The following is a 6,929-nucleotide window of genomic DNA, read 5'->3' on the forward strand; positions in this document are numbered from 1 at the left end:
AAAATTAGTCAATGGGACTTTGGTGCAACTTTTGATGGGTTACAATCGGAAGCATCCAAAGACTTGGGATGAAAATATGGTATATATACATCACTCTTATAATAGTGAAGTCCACACTTATTGGTAAGTCCTCATGTGAGACTTTTTTTTGGATATTTTCCACTTTCACCTTTGGATATTGCATATGGGAAGCAAGGAGGAGTGAGGGAGGATATTATATAGGATGCCTTGAGGGAAGAACATTTGTGGAAAAGACCATGGAAATCCATATATAGGTATAGGGGCCACTACATAAGTCATATGAAAATTACAAGGCTATGCTTGATCAACACAAAAGAGAGAAGATGTTCAAGGTAGAAGACAAAGTATGGTTATAATTGAACAAGGAGAGGCTACAAGGCCTTGGTAACAATATAAAGGTTATGTGATATGCCCCTATGAGATACTGAAAAAGGTGGGAGATATTGCATATAGATCAATATACCCCCATACATGTGGATTTACTCAATGGTAAATTATCTAGATAATCTGAAACTCTATAAGATTTCCATGTTAGATTTGTAAGAGGGACATGTCCTACCTTCCACAGAGGATTTGGAACTAGATGCTCAGGCTAAGTCATTAGAAGTTACATGTTTTAATAATAGGTATAGAACTATGATACATGGTTAGAATGACCTTTGGAAGATTGGCTTGAAAGGACAATTTCTATGAAAATCTAAATGGTATTCTCGAGAGAAGGTGGAGGAACAATTTCCTCACCTCATTCACTAGAAGATTTTGAGGACCAAAATCCTCCCAAAATGGGGACGTGTGATCTGTATTGGATCGTTATATTATTTCTCATCCATATCAATGCTTTTAGAGTGGAAAATGCAGATGAACAAGCTCACAAGATCATTTTTACATACAGGACCCAATTTGGCAAATTGGGGTATGAAACCTTCTAGGAGTGGTTTGAGATATCAAATGGAATTCTTTAGCGTGGCACCTTCTACTCCTATTATACACATAGATACCTTTCCAATGGCACAATAATCGCCTCAATCAAAGTCCATATGCAAATGTTATACCACTTAGAAATTGACCTTATTGGTTTAACCACCATAATTTGAGAGGATCCCACATCAGCCCCCATTATTCATGGAAAAGAGGCTAGCCACATTATCATAACGAAAAAGGCTCTATAATAGTCAATATGGTAACACTAGTTAAGAGTTAAAGGAGTCAAACATAACCACTAGTAGGCTATTGGATTGTGTTATAACTAGGCCACTAGGAGGAAAAAGGGTTTCATTCTCTTCAAGTGAATTTTGTTCCATAAATGACAAGAGTAGCCGAGAAGGATAGGGAGAGAGAACATAGAAATAATTTGTGCACTATATTATCCCACAAGACATAGACCTTACTTCTTCTATTTAGATAAAGAGAGAAAAGTGACCTCACCTTCTAGTTAGGTTTTCTCTTGAAAGGATGCTTCAAGATATATCTTGTGTCAATTGTGGTTTGTTAGTTTTTGTTTCGTTGTTCTATACTTTCTACATAATTATAACTTGCATCCATATGAAATAAATAGTAATTTCAATATCTAAAAATTTAAAAATAAATAAACCCTCATAGTGTAGTTTTTGTATTTTTAAGTATAATTTTTGTTAGATCTGTTATGATGAATTCTCTAATGGAATATTCATGGAAATTGAAATATAATATTGGTGCCATATTAGGTTCCTTTGGGTATATTGTGGGGATATTTAGTGGATCCATATTAGTTAAGCCAAAACTCACAAACCTATAGTCTTGATCGAGGAATTTGTGAATAACCCTCTCCATGCAACAGAGGAGAGGCTTTTACATCTAGAAGCACAAGTTGCAGATATAAATCGTAATGTGAGCCTCTTCATGGTGGCCCTGACTAATAAGTTTTGGTTATTCATGAAATATAATGGTTCTAATTCAAAGGTTCATTCAAAGGGGAGATCAGGAGATTAGGAAGAAACAAAAAAGGAGTTGAAGAAAGAACTCGAAAAGGATCAACCCAATTTAAGTGTCATGAACCATTCATAGTCCTTTTTCAAAATGGAAGTGAATGTTGGCATGAATTCATATCAAGGTGAGATTGATTCTTTGAAGCTAACCCATTGGTTACATCAATTAGAAGTTTATTTTAGTGTCCATCATATAGAAGAAGAACAAAATATTTTGTTTGCTTAGTTGAACTTAAAGGGCCATGCCCTAACCTAGTGGGAAATCTACATGGAGACCTTGAGGTTGGAGGGAGTTCCTCAAGTGACTAATAATATGTGAATTTTGGGTGAAGCAGCTTTATGACTGGTTAAGTATGACTAGCGCGTTTTTCCTAGTCAGTTTCCACGCATTTGCAATTTCTATCCTTGAAAATTGTGCAAAACTATGCTTTATCTTCCACTATAGTCCGCACACATAACTCAAAGAAAATTAAAAATAAAAAGTGAGTTCCATAAGCATAGTTGGGTGGATATATCCCAACTGAAAAATTCTGAGGTCATATCTATTTGAGCCATACCCCTCAGATCATGGATCAAATTCCCTTTTATCAAGGAACACTAATCCCCCAATTAGAGGATCTTATCCTTCTCATTTGGATCTAAAACTTCTTCCTCTTGTTCTATAAATTGGCTATAGGTTAGAGGGATTAGAGAGTTCAAAGAAGATAGACTTATGTTGTTGGATTTAGTTTGGAAGGCTTATAATCTAAGGAGAGGGTTGGAGGCATTTGGGAGAACCTCATGAAATCAAGGCAGAGGTTGTAAGGCTCTTCTTTATCCTTGAATTAATACAAATGAATCCTTTTTTCCATTGTAGTGTCTTACTGAAATGATGAATGATTTATTTCTCTTTTGATATTCATTAAGATGATTTCAATTTCTAATGTCTTTGATCATTAGATTAAGCTTGTTTGAATTGTTATGTTGCATGTGCCTTTGATATTTCATATGTTTGTGGTTGCGGTTCTGTTCGAGCATTGATAAGCTACATCGAGACAGAGAAAGGATCTTCATCAAGGATTTCGCAAATATGTAAGAGGCTTATTCGCCTTCTCTTGTATTTACAATTCAAATGAAGTAAGCTTAGGAAAATAGTTATTCAATTGTTTGTTTGCTTCTAGTTTCCATTAGGATCTAGGGAGATCCCTCTTGTCAGCAAGAGGGATTTATCCACCTAACATCGACTCCAATCAAAGGAAGTGACCATGCTACTTGGAGGGGGTGTCGTAGGAACGGGAGAACTACTCCCTTGCACTATGGGAATAGTAGAACTACTCTCCTGTGTCATTGGAATGCAAGGATTCCCCCCCAGTTCATTGGAATCTAAATAAACAAGAAGAACTTGAGCAGTATGAGGTTCACTCTCTATGGGAAAGGTATGATCGACTGAAGGTGGAATCAAGTCAACCATTTTCTCAACCAATGGTTGGTAATGAACTGATCTGAATTTGAAACTACTTGAAATTTGTTTGCAAGGTATTCAATTCAGAATTAAACATGTTTAAAAGATTTCCATGTCTTGCAGAAAGAAAACACATGAAATTTTCAGCTGTTCATGACCCATTTAAGCATAGAAAAGTTATTTCCTTTTACTGTTTAACACATTAAAATGAATTTGATCTGCAAAATAAATCAACCACAAATGCAAAAAAAATTGATAAAGCAGTTCACCCCCTCCAGGGCTACGTCTGTTGGGTCCAAAGCTCCCAATCGGGCTTGTCCTTGTTTTTATTAAATGCTCAAATTGAAAATACAGATGAATAGAAGCATATACAGGAGAAATAGATGGTAAAAATGGATTCATAACACTTGAATCCTTCAGGATTGACTATTGGATCACCTCCAATGGATACCTGCAACCCTATCCAGTCTTCACAAAACTAGACCCTAGTGGCTCCTAGAACTTTCACGGCTCCAAAACCTCTACAAATGACCTCAGATGGCTGTAAGACCTGCACCAATGGCTTCAGAAGTTCGAAAATACCAAAAATTAAAAAAAACTTCGTCCAAAACCGACTTTCCTAGCCAAAGTTATGGCCATTTAAAGTTTCTCCAGTTTGCCCCTAGAAAAACTCCAGCTAACTTTAGTTAACTCCAGTTAGCTCCGCCAATTATGACGGGTTCGCCAAATTTGGCGCTCCTACCAAAATTCCGCCAACTTAACTGCAGTTACATTTAATGTTTGGTGGTTGCCTCGGATTTCGTGCCCGGCGGAATATTCATTTTTTAATTTTTTTTTGAAAAATTAAAATTTCTAATGTTATGGACAAATTCTTCTTTTTGCCATAACTTCTTCATACGGCGACCGTTTTTCGAACCGTTTGTGGCGCCGGAATCGGGAATACGAGCACTTTCCAGTCCTTCAACTTTGAACTAGTTCTAAGCACTTTAAATTTTGAGCGTTTTACGACACTTAGGACATGAGCACCTGATCACGCCTCCCCATTGGGAAGCTTTTGGACCCCAAAAGCCTTCAACTATCTGTTAAAGAGGTGAGGGTACAGCTCCCTCACTCTGTCCACCTCCATCCACTTTGCTACAAATCGTCAGATGTCCAGATCTGATCATGCGCTCGAGAAATCACCCTTCATAGATTCGCTTTCAACTTCACTTTTATATAGATCAAGCTTTTAAAACAATAACCGAATATTTCAGATCTTAAGATATTCAATTTTCAAAAGATGCTTAGCCAAGTGATCTCCTTTGCTTTATATAGGAAATCTCTTCCTAAAATCATGGATCAATACCATAGATAACCAATACAAGGGGCCCAAAAACATGGGGCTCAATAATAATAATAATATAAACAATACCACGGGCCAAAACCATAGAATCAGGAACGGCGGGCTAAATACCATGGGCCAAACATAAGAAACCCCACGTGAGCGCGCTTCTCTGCCTTGAAGTAAGTGCACTTGGGGTACGCACCTTTTGAAGGGGTGAACTGCGTGTGCGGATGCAGTCCCTTCATGGCGTACCTGCGTATACGCACCTTTTGAACTATTCTTCTGCGTACCTCTTAATTTTCAACATTTTGAGAGCCTGATCAGAGCATTGCCATTTGAGGGTGTTGCCATCAAGTACAACATCTGTAACATAGAGCCATACCAGAATCATAATGCCAACAATCTCCCCCTTTGGACTTGATGGCAACCTCAAAAACTTCAACGTCATTCTCCCCCTTTGACATCAAGGGCAAAGGGTTATGCTCCCCCTAAGAACATGCTCCCCCTGAATATGAACCAGATCTGCAAAGAAGAACCATAATCCACCAAACACACCATAAATGACCATGAAAGAGATAGAGACATATTGCAGCAATATTCAGACCAGCATCCATGATCTCCTTCTGTACTTCCTCCATAATGCCAAGAATGCATTATATGCCCCCCTGAATCTGTGCCATTCGATCTTCAACCAATCTGCAACCCAGCACATGTATGCATATGCCCCAGATGAGCCTTGGGTACAACCAACCTCAGAAGAGATTCAACAAGATGATGCATCAACAACCCCCAGCTTTTGCCCGAGGTATTCAAAGGTCTCCCTGGGCAATGGTTTGGTGAGTATATCAGCAACTTGTTCCTTAGAAGGAACATACTCAAACTTGACCTTTTTTTCAAGTACTTGTTCCCAGAGGAAATGATACTTGATCGGTATGTGCTTGGTCTTTGAATGCATGACTGGGTTCTTTGAAATGCTGATTGCACTTGTGTTGTCACATAAGATGGAGATAGGTGGTGTGCAAGTGATTTGAAAGTCTTGCAAGGTCTGCATCATCCAAAGGAGTTGAGTGCAGCAAGATGCAACAGCAACATATTCTGCTTCAGCTGTAGACAAGGCAATCGAACTCTGTTTCTTGCTGAACCAAGATACTAATCTGGAACCCATAAAGAACGCACCACCACTTGTGCTCTTCTTGTCATCCACGCTTCCTGCCCAATCTGCATCTGTATAAGCATGAAGTGTGAGATTTGTATCTCTAGGATACCATAAGCCAAAATTTTGAGTCCCTTGAAGATATTTAAAGATTCTCTTCACTGCCTGAAGATGAGTTTCCTTCGGATTTGCTTGAAATCTTCCAACTATTCCCACTGCATGCATGATATCTGGTCGGGTACCTGTCAAATAAAGTAGACTTCCAATCATAGATATGTAGGTTGGTTGATGCACTACTGCTGATTCATCATTTGCACTGAGGCTACATCCTGTGACCATGGGTGTACATACTGGTTTTGCATCTTCCATGCCATATTTCTTCAAAATCTGCTTGAGATACTTGGTTTGAGACAGAAAGATCCCTCCTTCTTTTTGTTGGATTTGCAAACCAAGAAAATATGTCAGTTCTCCCAGCAAGGACATTTCGAATTCTTTCTGCATCACCAAGGAAAAGCTTTGACTCATAGCTTCTTCATTGCTGCCAAAGATAATGTCATCTACATACACAACAAGTATTAGCAATTTGTCATTTTCAACTTTTATATAAAGATTGTTGTCTGCTGATCCTTTTGAAAAACCTTGTTGATGAAGATATTTGTCCAAACGATAGTACCAAGCCCTTGGAGCTTGTTTGAGACCGTAGAGAGCCTTTTTCAATCTGCATACAAGATTTGGATCATTTCCAAGAATGAAACCATCTGGCTGCTCAATGTATACTTCTTCTTCCAAGTCTCCATTCAGAAAGGCTGATTTCACGTCCATTTGAAATACTTTGAAGTTTTGAAAGCTTGAGAGAGCAAGGAACATTCGGATGGCCTCAAGTCTTGCAACAGGAGCAAAGGTTTCTTCAAAATCTATTCCTTCTTGTTGCGCATACCCTTTACAAAAAAGTCTGGCCTTGTTTCTAATTACTTCTCCATTTTCATTCAATTTATTTTTGAAGACCCATTTTGTCCCTATAACATT

This window comes from Pinus tabuliformis, chromosome 1_2, assembly GCF_031772625.1.
Source record: "Pinus tabuliformis cultivar Carrire ecotype Pingquan chromosome 1_2, CPIR1, whole genome shotgun sequence".
Lineage (NCBI taxonomy): Eukaryota > Viridiplantae > Streptophyta > Pinopsida > Pinales > Pinaceae > Pinus > Pinus tabuliformis.